Source organism: Taudactylus pleione, unplaced genomic scaffold, assembly GCF_031769625.1.
Source record: "Taudactylus pleione unplaced genomic scaffold, aTauple2 ptg001990l, whole genome shotgun sequence".
Lineage (NCBI taxonomy): Eukaryota > Metazoa > Chordata > Amphibia > Anura > Myobatrachidae > Taudactylus > Taudactylus pleione.
In genome coordinates, this window is record NW_028286386.1 from 4,984,062 (window position 1) to 5,003,329 (window position 19,268).

Consider the following 19,268-nt stretch of genomic DNA (forward strand, 5'->3'; position numbering starts at 1 on the left):
TGAAAACAAGTAAAGATTTTGGTCGATAAAAAAATATAAACATGATTCAGAGATGGACGAAATGCCAATATTCATGCAGATTGAGTGATTGTTTGCTATGTGTGTAAGCCGCAGGGTGCACGTGCAGCCATTGAATTGCGATTATGCTCACACAGAGGATTCATTCGTATCTTGAGTGACAGGTAATATGTAGTCAGCATTTGTGGGAGGTAACGGGTCTAAGTTAAAAAAAAACACAGGCCTGTCTGACCATTTAGGGCCTGATTCAGAGCCGCTCGTAAGCGGCCGCTCGTTCGTTCCGAGCGATGTTAGCCCAACTGCGCATGCGTACGGATCGTTATACGCATGCGCTAACCAGTCAGTGTGGCCGAAATTCATGTGCTCGCAAAATAGCGAATGCCTGCTATTTTGAGTGACAGAAAGAGGCGTATGTGGGTGGTAACAGGGGAAGGTGCTTGAAAATGGGGAGTGGAAATCAGAACGCAGGCGTGCTTAAAGGTCAAAACGGACGTTTTATGGGTGTGCATATTTAAAACAGCAGCGTCATTGACCACGTCACTGGGTTATTTTATAGTCAGAACTGCTCGCAAAATTGTGGTAGCAAACACCAACCCCAAGAATAGCGAGCAGTTCATACCCTTGTCGATGTACTCGATTAATCTAATAAATAGTGGACATGACGTAGGATGCGAGCGGCCAGGGGGCGTATCTTTCCAAAAAACGAACGCAAGTTTTGTTCGCTCGTTCAGACATAGAGGCGTGAACAGACCGCAAACAGCGAACGGTTCATTTGAATAGCCACCCCTTGTTTTAGAACGAACGACCGCAAATAGCGAGTGGCTCTGAATGAGGGCCTTAAACTCCATTTTCTGTGTGTGCATAAATTAGTCACTGCGTCCTTACTCGCAGAAGGAGAGCCCTCTGCATGTCTGGAGACCCGCTATGTCTGCTACAGCATAGACTTACTCAGAAGGCTGATGGCCACCTGATCTGCGTTCAATGTTTCCGGTTTTGTGCGTGAGCGGCGGATGTGAGATGCTTTCAGTGGGCGTCTCTAAGCATTGGACAGCGCGGGAGTCATTAGCATATTTTCGCAATTGTGATCAGTGAGAGATCGCAGCTGCAATGGCATTTGCGTGCGAATATGAATCAGGCACCTAATTAGATTGAGCCCAATGGGTGTGATTCTCAGTTGGAAATAAAGCAAGTAATAACGCTTTTATACCAAAATTCCGGGTCTGACCCAGAGGTTGGAACAGGGTTCCAATCTGGATCAGACCTGGAGTTTCCCTGGCGCGGACCCAGGATATTCCTGAGTTGGATCTGGGTCTGCGTTGAAGTGGACGCTTGATGTCATCTCCAAGCGCCACTGAAGCCGGCCAATCGGCAAGCATGCTGCACAATCCAGGTCATCGTGACCCGGATCGCTCCATTTACACTGCAGGGATTCATGGGTTATTCCCATGTTAAACCCTGCAAGTTACTTGGGTTGGATTGCCGGGATTCTTGACACTCCATTCATTTTCTCCTCATTTCACACCTATGGAGCAGATGTACTAAGCTGTGGAGAGTGATAAACTACCAACCAATTAGCACTGCCATTTTTCAAACACAGCCTGTAACAGGAGCTAATTGGCTTGTACTTTGTGGTCTATTAATGGCAGATTTTTGATTTCTTAACATTCCCTATTATTCCACCTGACTGTTTAGTAGCAATTCATGTACAGCAGCCAGGCCCGGCGACAGGGGGGTACAAAGGGTGCCCCCATCCCATGCCCCATGGTGCAGAGGGGCCCCAAGTTTCAGGGGCACAAAATTGGGCCATCACGCTATAAATTGAGTAGACCGGGCTGGCATTACATTTTGCGCAAGTATTGTCCCCACTTAGTACAGTCAGTTATGGTATAGTGTGCATACCAATGATGTCACGACGTGCAACGTCATTAGGCATGACGCTGCGCCGGCCCCTCACCCCTCATGACGCTGCGCCGGCCCGGGTAAAGGCCCCCATACATCAGCAATCTGAAAACCACAATTGAACAATTTGAAGATTTATTGCTGGTTTTAGGATTTCCCAATCTAGCAATTTGCACCCATACATTACAGATCTTTTTCAGTGATTTGCAGATCGATTGCAGCAAACACAGATCTGCCAATCTTGAAAGGCTCATAATTTTACTGGTAATGGTCTGCAAATCTGCTCATCATGTCCATACACTAGCAATCTACAGCCCCAATCAATCTGTGAAATCCAAAATGTTGGACAATCTGATTTAACAATTCCAATTACTTTTTGGTTGCAATCTGCGATCTGTGAAGCCCATACATTGCAGATTTTTATACACAATTGATTGCAAATTGTAAAATTGCCACAATCGATTGCTGATGTATGGGAGCCTTTAAACGAAGCACTGCACTGCAGCCAACCAGTAATGCTGGGCATACACTATACAGTTATCTGTCCACTCTGGCTGGTTGGAATGAAAACCTGGTAATGTATGGGAGTAAATGACAGTCGATCATATGATCTTAAACACTGGAAAATGGACAAAAAACAATTGTTCAAAGTGGTTAAATTCGTGTGTTTTAACCAATTTGTCTGAACGACCAATTTTGTCTGTTTTCCAGTGTTTGTAAGCAAATAATCACTTCCCATACGTTACCAGATTTTCATTCCAACCAGCCAGATTGGACAGATAATTGTATAATGTATGCTCAGCATTAATAATTGCCACCGGCCGGGAACAATAACAGTACAGCATGTGTATATGTGTGTGTGCATGTGTATATATATATATGTATGTATAAAACATTTTTATTCATGTATTGGTAAATGCGGGGTTTGGAGGGGGGCCCCATTGGTATCACTGTACCGGGCCCCAAGATTTCCGTTGCCGGCCCTGACAGCAGCTGGTATAGCAAAATTTACCCTTAATGGACTGTGCTGCGATTCCCCGCCCGGTTAGTAGTTTTGTATACTCTAGTATCGCAGAGCCTCTTATGGTCTGTGTATGCGCCAGTTTTTTTACTTGCCCAGTAAATACTGAGCATGCACAACCTGTTGAAGGTTGTCAAGCAAGCCTGCAGCTAATGACAGATGACAAACCGCAGCGGGGGCTGATGGGAGACCAGGGGGCGGAGCCATCACGAGGGAATGCCAGCAAGGAGAGGCAAGTGTACACTTTCCCTGCCTAATTTTACAAACGATCAGATTATGCTGCTCTGACACTGCGAATCTGTTCCAGAGGTGGGGCTGCAGTGTAGTCCAAAATTCAAATAGGGGAACCACACCAACTGCAAGCGACTTCTGGCTGGCGATGTTTAGCAGCGTTTGGAAGAGCAGTTGGTGTACCTCCCCTTTTTGAATTTTGGACTGCGCTGCAGCCCCACCTCTGGAGCCGCCACTGGTCACCACCATACTTAAGAATGTTGATGCGATACCAGAATGAAGTTGGGGCAGTGCTGGAGAAACAACACTACAGATCGCAGTCCCCATTATTGTCAGTAGGGACTACAATCTGTCCCCTATGTACTAAACTCCAAAAAGCAAAGCTTTGCGGAGTTTAGCCCTGGTGCAGGAGATTTTTTGATCTCTCTCTCGCAGCCCCCAGCCAGTCCTGGCATGTGCAGTGTCAGCTTCCCAAGGGGAAGTCTTTCACTGCTGTGAAAGACTTTTCTAAATGCCGGGAATATAACTCGTGGGGGCAGCGGTTACCGCAACCGCTGTCCCTGTGAGTTCCCCTTGGTACATAGACGGGATATTTTCATTCAAAATTAAAATATTCCCAGCGAGATGGATACATAATAATCTTGGCAATGCCGCGATTATTAGTACATAGACCCCAAGGCTTAGTAGATCTCCCTCAATCTCTTAATGTCAGGAAACCTCCTGCAAACATCAGTACTACATTGACAATGTGGGATTTGTAGCATTTTGGGCAATGTTTATTTATATTGTATTTAGAAATGTGTGTTGCTCAGTAGAAATGATTTGGAACCTAGACATATCCTTAGAAGCACAATGAGGCGATTAATGCCCTATTACAGGGGTTCCCAACCACGGTCCTCAAGGCACACTAACAGTCCAGGATATCCATGCTTGAGCCCAGGTGACTTAATTAGTACCTCAGTTATTTTGATTTAACCATCTGTGCGTAAGCATGGATATCACTAAAACCAGGACTGTTAGAGTGCCTTGAGAACCGAGGTTGGGAATCACAGTGACACCAGGAATTCAGTAAAACTGCCTTGATATGTGTATCTAGAACAGTGGTTCTTAAACTCGGCCCAAAGGGCCGTAACTAGGGTAGTGCGAGCAGTGCCATGGCACGGGGCACCGCAGGGCAGGGGGCGCTGTTTGGGCCTGTCAATTTTCCTGTTTATAATCATTCTCACTTGTAGCTTCCTCTTCTTTTATCCCCAGCATCTCCTGGCCTCCCCTATCTTTTCCCTGGCCCTTCCCCATGAGGCACATAGACAGCCCAGCAGAGTGAGTGACAGGGGAAGCCGTTTGTAGGTGGTAACAGGGGCTGGCCATTAAAAACGTGGGAGTGGAGGTGCAACGCAGGCATGCCTAAGCATCTCAACGGCGTTTTAGAGGTGTGCATAATTATAAGACAGCATCACAGTACACGTCACCTGGCTTGTTTTTACACTGAAGTGCTCGCAGTGCTTGCGGAAGGGTGTGCTCAAAGTCAAGCACTGCGATAGTATCCGATGTACCGATGGTTGCATACACTTCCTGGACATGACGTGCACAAGTGGGCATCTTAAAACAGGCTGGTGGGTGTCTGCATACACTATGTGATCGCTCTCTAAGATATACTGGGCATGCTAATGCATTGCTATGCGACAGCACTACCTATACAATTTGCATAACATCGTGCGAGCGATCGCATCTAGCAAGCGGCTCTGAATCAGGCTCTGAATCTTATCATATACACCTATCCTCACAACACGCCATGGCTTCTCAGCAGGGGTGTATCTAGGGATCCAAGAGCCCCTGGCAATGTAAAGGACTGGCGCCCCCCCTCCCCCTATAATTTCAGAATAATTACACTATACATTATTACTTTAAATGTTTTAACAGCTACTCCCTTATGCAGTGCCCCCAGTAGTAGTTCCCCCTATGCAGTGCCCCCAGTAGCGGCCACCCCCCCCATAAAGTGCCCCCATAGTAGTCCTCTCTATGCAGTGCCCCCAGTAGTAATCCCCCCTATGCTGCATTGCCCCCAGTAGTAGTCCCCCCTATACAGTGCCCCCAGTAGTAATCCCCCCCCTATGGTGCATTGCCCCCAGTAGTAGTCCCCCCTATACAGTGCCCCCAGTAGTAATCCCCCCCTATGCTGCATTGCCCCCAGTAGTAGTCCCCCCTATACAGTGGTCCCAGTAGTAGTCCCCCCTATACTGCGCCCCCAGAAGTAGTTCCCCCTATGCTGCATTTCCCCCAGTAGTAGTCCCCCCTATACAGTGCCCCCAGTAGTAGTCCCCCCTATACAGTGCCCCCAGTAGTAGTCCACCCTATGCTGCATTGCCCCCAGTAATAGTCTCTCCCATAAAGTGTCCCCAGTAGTGCCCCCCCTATACAGTGCCCCCAGTAGCAGCCACCCCCCCATAAAGTGCCCCCAGTAGTGCCACCCCCTATACAGTGCCCCCCCCCTGCTGTGCCAGGCTTACACACACAGAAGAAAAACAAAAAACACAACTTACCTGAATCGGTGATCCTGACGCGACCGCCGTTTTCCGCTCCGAGTCCCGGCTCTTCTCTTGCACTATGGGAGAGAAGTCATGACGTCTCTCCCATCACCCACTGTGAGGGGAGCTGAAAGGCAGAGCTCATGAGTGAGCTCCAGCTGGCTCACTCTGTGGACGCAGCAGCCAATGAGAGTCTGTCTGACTCTCATTGGCTGGCTGCTATAACAAACAAATGAGGGGATGACATCTGCTTAGCAGCGGCTTATGGACGTTCACTGGAGCTTACACAACACCTGCCATCTGTACCAGTTCTGTCAGCTACCTCACATACAGCTTCCCAGTCCTGTTTATATTAATTCAGTTGAATGAGGGGCTGACGTCTACATAGTAGCGGCATGAGGACATTGGGCCTGATTCAGAGCCGCTCGTAAGCGGCCGCTCGTTCGTTCCGAGCGATGTTTGCACAACTGCGCATGCGTATGGATCGTAATACGTATGTGCGAACCAGTCATTGCGGCCGAAAATCGTTTGTTCGCTAAATAGTGAATGCCTGCTATTTTTAGTGACAGGAAGAGGTGTATATGGGTGGTAACAGGGGAAGGTGCTTGAAAACGGGGAGTGGAGATCAGAACGCAGGCGTGCTTAAAGGTCAAAACCGGCGTTTTATGGGTGTGCATAATTAATACAGCAGCGTCATTGACCACGTCACTGGGTTATTTTATAGTCAGAACTGCTCGCATGGTTGCGGTAGGAAAAACCAACCACAAGAATAGCGAGCAGTTCATACGCTGGTCGATGTACTAGATTAATCTAATAAATAGCGGACATGATGGATGCGAGCGGCCAGGGGGCGTAGTTTTCCAAAAAGCGACCGCAAGTTTTGTTCGCTCGTTCAGACCTAGAGGCGTGAACAGACCGCAAAGAGCGAACGGTTCATTTGAATAGCCACCCCTTTTTTATGAACGAGCGAGCGCAAATAGCGTCCGGCTCTGAATCAGGCCCATTGACCGGAGCTTGCACGGTTCCTGTCATCTGTACCAGCAACCTCAGCTACCTCATGAATGGCTTCTCAGCAGGGGTGTATCTAGGGATCCAAGCGCCCCTGGCAATGTAATGGACTGGCGCCCCCCTCCCCCTATAATTTCAGAATAATTACACTATACATTTGTACTTTAAATGTTTTCCCAGCTACCCCCTTATGCAGTGCCCCCAGTAGTAGTTCCCCCTATGCAGTGCCCCCAGTAGCGCCCCCCCCCCATAAAGTGCCCCTGTAGTAGTCCTCTCTATGCAGTGCCCCCAGTAGTAATCCTCCCTATGCTGCATTGCCCCCAGTAGTAGTCCCCCCTATACAGTGCCCCCAGTAGTAACCCCCCCTATGCTGCATTACCCCCAGTAGTAGTCGCCCCTATACAGTGCCCCCAGTAGTAATCCCCCCCCTATGCTGCATTACCCCCAGTAGTAGTCCCCCGTATACAGTGCCCCCAGTAGTAGTCCCCCCTATGCTGCATTACCCCCAGTAGTAGTCCCCCCTATACAGTGCCCCCAGTAGTAATCCCCCCCATGCTGCATTACCCCCAGTAGTAGTCCCCGGTATACAGTGCCCCCAGTAGTAGTCCCCCCTATGCTGCATTTCCCCAAGTAGTAGTCCCCCCTATACAGTGGCCCCAGTAGTAGTCCCCCCTATACAGTACCCCCAGTAGTAGTTCCCCCTATGCTGCATTGCCCCCAGTAATAGTCGCTGGCGGCTGTGTGTTTGTTACTGTGTAAGGCAGACCGCTATCACTGCAGTCTGCCCTACACTTGTGGGGCCCGGAGGACTAGCAGGGCTAGTTCCACACCTGGGGTAGTCCTCCCCCTTGGCTGCTGGTGGCACTGCTGGACGGCAATCCCCCGTTTGGTCGGCACCGCCGGCAAATTCCATCCTGGCCAATAGATAGATATGCCCCTGATTCTCAGTCCTAGTACTGTGTTCTTATACACGAGTGTGTGAACATTCCTCCCTATGTCCCTATCGACTGAGCACTAAGTAGTATGACTACATTCAGCGGCGTCACTTACTTAAGTGACACCCGGTGCAGCTGGCAGGACTTCTTTCACCCACCCTACGAAGCCACACCCCCTTATGTGTGTTGATCTTGGGGGCGTGGCCACATGTCATGCCCCCTGTTCTCGGCACACAGTGACCTAACCAATGCGCTCCAGCAGCTGCTGGGGCAGCCTCTCCCCTGCCTCTCTCTGAGTTGCGGCTGCTCGGTGACACCATCCAACAGGGTGACACCAAAATAGCAGAGCAGCTCCGCTATTATGGTGTCACCCCCTCGGATGGTGTCACCTAGTGCGGCCCATACCCCCTTAGTGACGCCAGTGACTACAGTGCCTTTTTGATAGCTGTATATTGGGACTTAATGCCTGCCAAATTAACTTATACATTTAATTCAATATTTGACAATATTTGAAATACATATCCGTCGCACTACCACCATACGCTTTCATTTTATTCTCTATAAACTTTTTTCAGAGTACCTACAGGATATCAGAGATATTGGCCCCCATTTATTAATGAATGCAATTGCAATGCGATCTGGGCATGACATTACCGCCCATGATCGCATTGCAAGATGCGATCATAGCGCCTGGATGTATCATACAGCACATGCAGGGACACGGGCTCCGACCCTGTGATGTGTCCAGACAGCTGCCGGGGCTGCCGCGCATGCACAGTCCCACTGACTGCACATACACGACCACTATTGCTGGGGAGGGTTTTGGGGTGCTGTACAGGCTGCCGGCTGCATGTCTGGAGTGTCCAGTGGATGATCCGGTGGCACTGCAACAATGACACCATGGCTGCAGAGTGCCGCTAGCAAGATGCAAGGACTGTGGGGCCGTGTCAGTGCTGCCCACGGAGCCCTGATCAGGTCACAAACTTGTGCAGGAAAACAAGGTTGAGGTACTGTAACCGTGGCCACTGAGGTGAAAACTTATTTGAAAACAACTGATATATCTTCAGAAAGTTTCTTTAAGTTCTCAAAGTCTAAAATTGTGTCTAATAAAGAAGGAGTACTGGAGATGGAAATAAATAACTTCAAACCTGATGCAGAATTTGAAGGATCTAGCCAACCAGTGAAATTGACTGTCTTGAGAATATTGGTACAAAGAGCATGGGCGCCAAGAGGGGGGAGTGGGTACAGTTTACCCAGGCCCGGGCTTGCTAGAGGGGCCTGGCGGGGCCCGGGTCTGGCGTCGCCCCCCCTCCCCTCCCTCACAGCAGCTCAGCACACGGCTTTGCTGGGCTGCAGTGTGAGCAGTCTCATATGGCTGTGGGGATAAGCAATCACACTGATCGCGCCCCCCGCCCCTTCCTTACAGATGTGTCTTGGCCGGCAATGTACTGCTGCGGAGCTATTCAAAGCTCATGAAGACTTTAGTCAAAGCAGCTTGCCTGGTTGGTAACTTAATATGTGAATAATGAAGATAAATTGGAAAGTGTTAACGTCCTAATGTATAGCTCAAAAGAGATGAATGCGGGCTAGAGGTTCAAGGAAAAGAATTAGAGGTGTTAGGTTAAAGAAAAATGGTACACAACTGCTGGAACATTGGCATAAACATACAAACTTCCATGAGGTCAGGAAAAAAAGAAGAGACACAGGAACTTGGAAGATGATACCACCTGATTACAGAGGTGACAGGATGTTGTTTGGTAGGGTGGTGAAAGGTCCTGAGGAAACAAGTAAAGAGGGACCGCCAAGAAATTACCTCACCTGTAGTCGCTCAACCCAGCAGTGGCATCCCGGAGACAATGGAGTCATTTGCCGCCGGGCGCCAGCCCTGAATGGGGCACTTGCGTTCCAGGCACTGCATGGAGAAGGAGCGCCGCTGATCGGCGGTCCACCTCCAGTGGCATAACTACATTTGCTGGGCGCCCGCTGAGTGTGTCCGCTCCTTCTTCCCTCCCTCCCCTCGGCGCCAGCGGCAGCCGAAGCTCACTCCTGAACTCCGGATTCCGGGTCCCGCAATGCACTATGGGAGTGACATCATGACGTCACTCCCATAGTTCCGAAGAGCGGGCGCCGTGGCGGACGGCAGCAGCACTGGAGCGGGGATTAAGGTAAGTATTTTGTTTTTATTTTTTTTTGCGTATGTGCACGTGCGCGGAAGGTGCTCACTACTGGGGGCTTACAGGGGGCATTACTGGGGTCACTACAGGGTGCTTACTACTGGGTTCCTACAGGGGGCGTACTACAGGGGGCATTACTGGCCTGGGGTCACTACAGGGGGCTTACTACTGGGGGCCTACAGGGGTTATTTACTGGGGTCACTACAGGGGGCTTACTACTGGGGGCCTACAAGGAGCTTACTACAGGGGGCATTACTGGGGTCACTACAGGGGGCTTACTACAGGGGTCATTACTGGGGTCACTACAGGGGGCTTACTACTGGGGGCATAACAGGGGGCTTACTACTGGGGTCACTACAGAGGCTTACTACAGGGGGCTTACTACTGGGGGCCTACAGGGGTCACTACAGGGGGCTTACTACTGGGGGCCTACAGGCGGCTTACTACAGGGGGCATTACTGGGGTCACTACAGGGAGCTTACTACTGGAGGCTCTACAGGGGCTTACTACTGGGGGTATTACAGGGGGATTACTACTGGGGGCACACTACTGGAGTCACTACAGGGGCTTACTACTGGGGGCATTACAGGGGGCTTACTACTGGGGGAATTACTGGGGGCACTGCAGGGGCATTACTACTGGGGCACTGCAGGGAGCATTACTACTTGGGGCACTACAAGGGCATTACAACTGGGGGCACTACAGGGGCCTTTAGGTACTGCATAGGGGGACCATTACTGGGGGGCACTACATAGGCGGGCACTGCATAGGGGGACCTCTACAGAGGGTACTGCACAGGGAGACCACTACTGGGGGAACTGCATAGGGGGATTGCAGCAGCCGGGGCTGACATAGGTGCTGGGGGGGTGGTTAATTTTAAGATGGGGGGGGCAACCAACATTTATCTTGCCTTCGGGCACCTGGGATGATGTTACACCACTGCAACCCACCCAGGGGTTGAGAGCTGAGGAGGGGGCTATGTGGTAGAAGGAAGCTAGGTAGGTGGTGGTGGAGAGTCTGTGTTGGGCTGGAGGGATCTGCCCACACAGGGAGAAAAATGGGGTGTGCCCACACCTTAGTTCTGGCTCAATGGATACAGCCCAGGTGGGGCTGTGGAAGCCAAGCAGACCAGTGAGCCAGGATGCCATTAGAGGCCAGGAGATTTGTGTCCATACCTGCAGGAGCCAGGGAGGACCTTGAGACTTTCAGGCAAGAGTGAATTGCGCAGAGTACCTGCCCTGTGAGATAGGGTTCAAGAAGTGAGATAGTGCTGTAAATGAGGGCTAGATCATTTGTTTTTTTTCTGTTGCTGTATTCTGACAACATTAAAACACCCTTATGTTTGTTTTAACCTGGACAAGCTGCATGATGACTTTTACTTTGAGTATCAAGACCAGGGGTTCCCAACCAGGGTCCTCAAGACACACTAAGAGTCCAGGTTTTAAGGATAGCCATAGTTGAGCACATGTGACTTAATTTGTACCTTAGTTATTTTGATTTAACCATCTGTGCTTAAGCATGGATATCACTAAAACCAGGACTGTAATACCCCTTTTACACCAGAGCAAAAACCTGGGTTTTTGCTGGGTCTACCCAGGTCGCAGCTCAGTGTAAAAGGGTCCCTGAAAAATAACCTGGGTCAAGTGACCCAGCAATTCAACCCAGGTAGCTACCAGGGTTGGACCCAGGTAATGATGCAGTGTAAATGGTGCAACCCGGGTTATCTGACCTGGATCATGCCTAAAATGAGCGGATTGGTGGTTGTCGAGCAGTCACCTCCCACTTTTTATGACCTCACAGGTTTAGCAGGGCAGACCTGAGTTTAGTGTGAACAGGGTTGACCTGGGAGTAACCCAGATCAAAGGTGCAGCGTAAATGGGTTTGACCTGGGTCTGACCAGGGTTGGAACCATGTCCAAAAACCCAGGTCGGACCTGGGTTTTGGTGGAAAAGAGGTATTAGTGTGCCTTGAGGACCGAGGTTGGGAATCACTGATCTAGACACTGCACCACTGACCATTCGACTGAGCAAAAGGTTCTGATTACCTAAGGAGGAAGTGTGAGTGACTACAGGCTTGCAGACTTGCTCTCCACAAACATACTGCATATATTGGTTGCTTGTTGTTAAACAATTGCATTAATAGCTTTTATCTGATCTCAATGTCTTTAAAATGTAGGTATCAGCGGTTGTTTTGTAATTTGAATAAGACAAGTGTAGGAACTGCAGCCGGCTAGATCTGTATTGAGATGCCCACAGACATGTTCGCAAATCAATTATGTACAAAGGCGTACCATCGGATGCAAATCAGTCGATTATCAAACATCTGAGTAACCCTGTGTTCATGCAGAATGGCCATTGGAACTGAGATGCCGAAACTGTTGCAACTGCATATGGGATCGCTGTCGCAGGCCCCGAGAATGGTCCCGACATGCCTGTGTTTAAGTTGCCACCCTACCATTGACACCCAACACATGGTTCCTGCCTGTAAATCACTTTGCGAATAAATCCTCACTGCGAGTGACCATGGTTATTGGGACACATGCGCTATGCAACTCTGATGCATGCACAGTAATTAAAACATTGGGCAACTGCAAAAATATCTGGTTTACAACCATCTCTAAATCAGGTCCTATGTGTGTGAGTGTCTCTTTCTTTGGGTTTCACTGTGTGGGGTGAGCATGGAGTTATGTAATTATTAACCTCCTACAGCGGTTGCAAGAGATTTCTGTTGAATTTAGGGCCTGATTCAGAGCTGAACGCTCTGACCAGAGCGCTCGCTCTGAATCAGGGCCCTCCTACCTTTTTTTGGAGCGTACTCATGGACGCTCGCATAGCTGTGGGTTACCACCCACAGCTATAGCGAGCGTCCATGATGATGGTCGCGATGGTCTTTTCCATCGCGACCATCGGGCTTGCGATGGAGACCCTGTGGTAGGGTCTCGCTGCCGCAAGCCCTGGAGTGATTTTGGCTCTATCAGAGCCAAAATCACTCCCACTGACATCACTAGTGATGTCAGTGGGGCCGGCTTCAGACGGTAGGCGTTCCCATGGAAACGCCTCCGTCTGGCAGGCACGCCCCCGGCACGCCCACCAAAGGGGACGTGCTGTCAATCAACATCGACAGCACGGCCCCTTTGGTGCGAGACTCGGAGCGACAGCTTGGCTGTCGCAGTCCGGGTCTCGCGCATGGCACGACGGAGCTCCCTCTGTCGTGCGCATGTGCAGTGGGGCAACATCGACCCCGTTTGCGAGCATCCTTTGCTTGCGAATGGGTCTGAATGGCCCCCTTAGTCTTCAGTGTTTAATGTCCTATTTTACAGATGTGCACTAATCTCATCGTTGCTGCATCTTTGGACACAGCAACCATAAGAAAATATTCTAATACTGCAGGAGGCATCTGAGGACAACAGACGCTCCCTGACAAAATGCAGATCCGAGTGCTGTGTCTGAAGATGCAGCATCAGTTTACCATTGGGAAAATCGGTCACGATGGCTGCAGTCATCAACCATTTGAGTCATCTTAAATTTACTCAGACTGGGCAACAGAAATGCTCAGCCGGGGCCAGGAAATCTGCATTGAAGGATGCAGACTCTGGCCTCTGCACTTCCACAAAATGGGGACAACCCCCTCATTTTTGGGAACACTGGACAGCTTCGCCCACTCCCTGCCCCTAAACAGCATGCTTCGGCTAAGGGGCCTAATTCCTTACGGATCGCAACTGCAAATACAATAGTGATTATGCATGCAGTTCAACTGCGTTAATATGCCAATCCATTGTGATCGCTATGCCATCACAGCACTACACAGAGATACGCCCACTTTACCTTACACACATCCATAATGTTTAGTAAGACTGCAAAACCATCGGTACAATTGAGTACAATCGCAGCTTCACGCACACTTGCACAAGGTTTGACCTTACTCAGGAATTGCTAACTTCTTCTCACACTATGAGTACTCAGGCTGCATATGACATCGCAGTGGATAATTTATGCATGCCCATGCAACAGTGTTCAAACGCACTGGCATGTCTGCGTCTCCCCGACCACCCCCCATCACCACCCTTAAATGGCACTTCCTGCCAATCACTCTGCGATGGGTCTGCGTAGTCACTGCGATCGCAGTCCTGATTGCAGTGGCTAGCTCGCGCACACTGCAATGTATACGCATGCACAGATCGCAACAATTGGCCGGCCGATTGCATGCGTACTAGCAACTGTGATCCTTGCTGAATTAGGCCTTTAGGCCCTAATAATCTTAGGAAAGTATGTGTATTTTCAGGCTGTGTATGTATTAGCACCCCACTGTGTTGTGTGATCAGAGGCGCCAAGAGGGGCGGAGTGGGTGCTAATTACCTGAGCGTACTGCATGCCTCTGACATCTCCCTTACCTGTCACTCCTTATCCCAGCACTGCTGTGTGCTGGGCTGCAGTGGGACCAGAGCAGCTGCTGCCGCTGATCAGCAGCAGCTGTCTTCTCTGGCAGTGAGAGGGGAAAGAAGTGGAGCGATCACACTGAGGGGCACATGACACGGCGCAGCAAAAACACATTTTATTGCATTTTTTAAAAAATTCGCACTATTTTACAATATTGCATTTTTACAATGTCATAACATTTTTTTAATTTGAACTTATTTCAGTTTTATTTTTATATTCTTTTAAGAATATATCTATGTGTGTGTTTTTGCTGGGTACGTCTCTTTGGCTATCACAGTGTCATTGTATGCATGTCATTATGATTCCTTTGTATTTTATTTATCTGTTTGCCTTTTTTACAATTTTGTTGTGGGCACTTTAACCTTTGCTGATTTTTTTAACCACTTAACTAACATTTTTCTCCCAAAAAATTGCTCTGAAATGGTTGGTTTTTATTATTATTTGATAAAGTTCAAAAATTATTTTTAAGAATATATGTAAATAATTACAAAAACAAACAAACAAACAAACAAACAAAAAAAAATATATATATATATCTAGGGGGTGTTTTGCATGCTTTGGACACTCCAGACATGCACCCTGCAACTCTTACAACTCGGCAGAGCATCCAGAGGATGCATAGGGCACTGCTGTAATTCCATGCACTGCTGGCCTCTCCCCCTCTGCATGACATCATGCCCTCAGCGGGTCTGGACGTCACGGGTTGCATATATGCCCTGTTATGGCGCTGGCGATTGCATATAAATGTCAGTACATCACCAAGATTTAAAAACTATATTTCTTTCAGATGAGATTCATGAAGATCTATACAAAGAACAACTCCCATGGTTTATACATTTGATAAGGGCATAGGCCCTAATTTAGAGTTGGTTGTAGGTTTAAAAATGTGTTTTGCTCACTACACATAAGGCAAAATTTAGTAAGCAGCAGGTTCTAACTAAAACCTGGCGGTTTTGCAATCCACCAATTTTACTAAGGCCAAAACCACAGCATACCACAGAGAAAGCACACTTTAGAATAGAATGGAACAGAATTGAATATCAAAGCACCATTGATGTTTTAGACCATGGAAAGAACAGAATAGAATAGGAACCTCTACTTTATAAAGCAGGGGTTTTGAAATCTGCTGTAAAACCTGCCCAAACAGTAGACCTGTTTGGATGAGGGACTGCAGATATCACTATGATCTGTGCAGGCTTCATTATGTTTAAAAGGATATAAATACTTAAAAATGCATTCTTTCCTTCCTCCAATCAATGACCAGCCTGTACCTCTGAGCCTACTCTGGTATGGGAAAATAGGGGGAAAAACAATGTGAGGTTCACCCTATTTTGCAATAACCAGCACCAGGCTGTACCAGCAGGGGGGCAACACTGTAGCATGGAGACACACAACATGAGGTCCCCCTGCCATAATGTTAACTAGCTCCAAATTGATCAGCCCAGGGCAGGAATCCCCCTTAAAGACAGGCTCACAAAAACTAATGGGGTCCTCCCTCTTTTCACTCCTCATATCGGTGGTTGTGAGGGTAATGGTAATTAAAAAGTTAAATAATATTGTTCTATACAGGCAGCCAAGAAATTGCAGCAGGGCTGTCCTGGCATGATAGCACTTGTACAACCACTAGTGTAAGCAAGACTGAACATTAAGGGACTGCTGGCGCTTGTGGTCCACCTGTAAAAATTCTGAAAAAATTACAAGACATACAATGAGTATTGTAATTTTTTTATTAAAAAACATTCCCCACATAGTCCTCATTCACCACTTTAAGACTCACAAAATTCATTAAGCTGGTCCTCTTCAATCCATGAAGGCATCTAAAATCTTGGCAAAAAAAAATACAAATTGACCCTTTGAAAGGTCCCGTCATGAGTGACAAGTCTCTATTGAAATAAATGTGGAAGTGATGATTAGCTGAGAGTGCCACTACAAGCTCCATCAAGCCCTTAATGTACAGGCAGACTTGTTGGGACTTGTAGGCCACCTGGGGTATGCCACTGTCACCAGGGTTGTGGGAAAGAGTCCTGGGCTTTAAGCCCAGGTGTCGCAACACTGGGGTTATGTACGTTTGGGATGAATAAGGCCTTAATAATGCTTCTCCTCATGTGAACCAATGCTACTAGTTGGTATTTGGGGCAACAGGATACAGGAGAGATATGGTAACTGGATACCCTGAGATATCGATAAAGTACACTGGAACATTCTGTGGCCAGCAGCACAATGGAGTAAGACTGAGAAATGCTGAACGGAGACTGTAGTACAGCAGAAGCAGGCTGGTATTGGAACTGAGGGGCTTATTCAAGGATGAACGCAATGGCGATTCCTTACACAAATCGAGAGATTGTTTGCCATTGCGCATGCATATAAGCCTCACTGTGCGTGTGCTGCAATCGCATTGCATGGATGCACATAGGAATACATTGCACAGTGATTGACAGGTTGTCAGTGTTTGGGGGTGTGCTGTGTACAATAGACGCAGGCTGCAAGTGATGATGGAACTGTGGGCCTAATTCAGACCCGCTCGCGAGCGCTGAGCGCTCACAAGCGGGTCGATAGTGCCCTAATGCGCATGCGCACAACGGAGGGAGCTCCGCTGTCGCTATGGGTCTCGCACCAAAGGGCGTGTGCTGTCGATGGTGACTGACGGATGGGAACGCCTTCCATCTGGAGCCGGCCCCACTGACATCACTAGTGATGTCAGTGGGAGTGCTTTTGGCTCTGATAGAGCCAAAAGCACTGCTGGGCTTACGGCAGCGAGACCCTACCGCAGGGTCTCGTCGCAAGCCCGATGGACGCGATGGTCTTGACCATCGCGACCATCTTTTTGGGCGCTTGCATAAGCTGTGGGTGGTCACCCACAGCTATGCGAGCGGCCAGGAGACCGGCCAGGAGTGTCCGGCTCTGAATCAGGCCCTTTGTGCTGTGTACAATACAAGCAGACTGCAGGTGATGTTGGAACTGCATCCTGTGCACAATAGATGTAGGCTGCAAATAAATATGCTTTGAAGCAATACTGGAGCAGGTATTCTGTATAGCACTAAACAAAATGCTGAGAAGCAATGTTGGTACATGTTTCTGGATATCACAGAAGCTGAATGCTGTGAAGCAATTACTAGAGGAGGTATTCTGTAACACACAGGCAGAATATGTGTGAAGTAATTAGTGCAGGAGGTGTGCTTGAACACACTGAGGAAGAATGCTTATTTATTTATTACCAGTTATTTATATAGCGCACATATTCCGCAGCGCTTTACAGAGAATATTTGTCCATTCACATCAGTCCCTGCCCCAGTGGAGCTTACAATCTATATTCCCTATCACATGCGCACACACATACACACTAGGGTTAATTTGTGTTGGGAGCCAATTAACCTACCAGTATATTTTTGGAGTGTGGGAGGAAACCGGAGTACCCGGAGGAAACCCACGCAAGCACAGGGAGAATATACAAACTCCGCACAGGTAGGGCCATGGTGGGAATCGAACCCATGACCTCAGTGCTGTGAGGCAGTAACGCTAACCATTACACCATCTGTGCTGCCCTGACTTTGGCTAAGAGGCCTCGCTCTGCCAAGGTGCTAGTGGAACGCATCACCTGTTCTGTGGATTTATACTTGGAAATTCTGCAAGGACCTATACGCTAATCATTGCTGTGTGTTCTGTGATTAGCTTCTACTGCATGGGGTCCTGGAAATGCTTGATTGTACCCAGGGACTATCACTGCTGTGTGATCTCTGATAGTTTCTATATGTGGGGTCCTGGAAGTGATTGAGTGGACATACGCTATGCACTGCTGCGTGATCAGTGATAGTTTCTACTGTGGGGACTGAGGGTCTCTAGCTATTTCGTGGAATTGTTCTGGGACATTATACTCTACTGGGACTGCCTATGTCTGGACTGCTACCTGTTTATTGCCCGTTCACTGGATTTACTGCTTGTCCTGACATATTATCTATTTCTGTGTGCTGTGGAAAAATAAACCATCACGTTGGTTTCATCTGCTCGGTGTCTGGGTGATTGAGAGAACCCCGTATCCTCACATTATGAAGTAATTACTGGAACCTGGTAACTGTGCCGAATGTTGTTAGCATTACTGTAGAATGATGACTGGAACAGATGTTGGATGCAGACCAGAGCATCTTAAGAGAGGATGCATTTCCATCCGGGGCCTCCTCCTCTCTCCCTGGTGGCCGACCGCATCATCGCAGCAGTAAACTCTGGGCACTAGTCTACTCCGCATGCACAGGTCACTGGAAAAATGGCGTGGCCATCATTTTTCCGGCTATTTCCCTAATGTGCATGTGCAAAACACCAGAAAAATGGCAGCAGTGCCCATTTTTCAGGTGTTTTATCCAGCACTACAGCCCAATGCAGGACTTAGGAGGGGTAAGTATTAATACATATGGGTGCAAGGTGTGCGGTGTGGGCCCAGGGGGCCCGTTTGCACCGCACACCCTGAACCCATTATAAATACGCCCCTGATGCAAACAGAACCAGGAGCCAGGATACTGATCTCTAGGGAAAGAAGTTGTTTGGCAACAAACCGTCAGTAGTTCCTGTTTTAAATAGGGCAACCTTAGAAATGATAGGCTGGATGAATAATGTGACCAGAGTTGGTGGAGACTGGCTTGACAGAGTGGATCATGTGATACTGTCCGAAAGCAATGAATATAAACGATGGGACATTACAAACAAAAAGTTTATAAGATTCAGGGTCGTAGTGTTCCATGAAACAGGGAGTTTGCAAATATTGCTTTCTGTGAACAGCAAAATATCAGAGTTAAGTAAAGTAACAACTGGGAGCAATGGAAATCAGCAATAGAAAAAGAACTGCCATCAATGATACATGAACTATTGTTAACAGGCTGAGTCACTGCAAGACAGCCAAGAACAAATGGGTCTTTTGTAAAAAGCTAAATACACATAAAACTATTGCCTGTTATAAAGCCGGCCTTGTTGCTAACAAATATACACAAAAATCTGTGATTGACTGCGGGTAAATCTTCTCTTCTATTGCAATG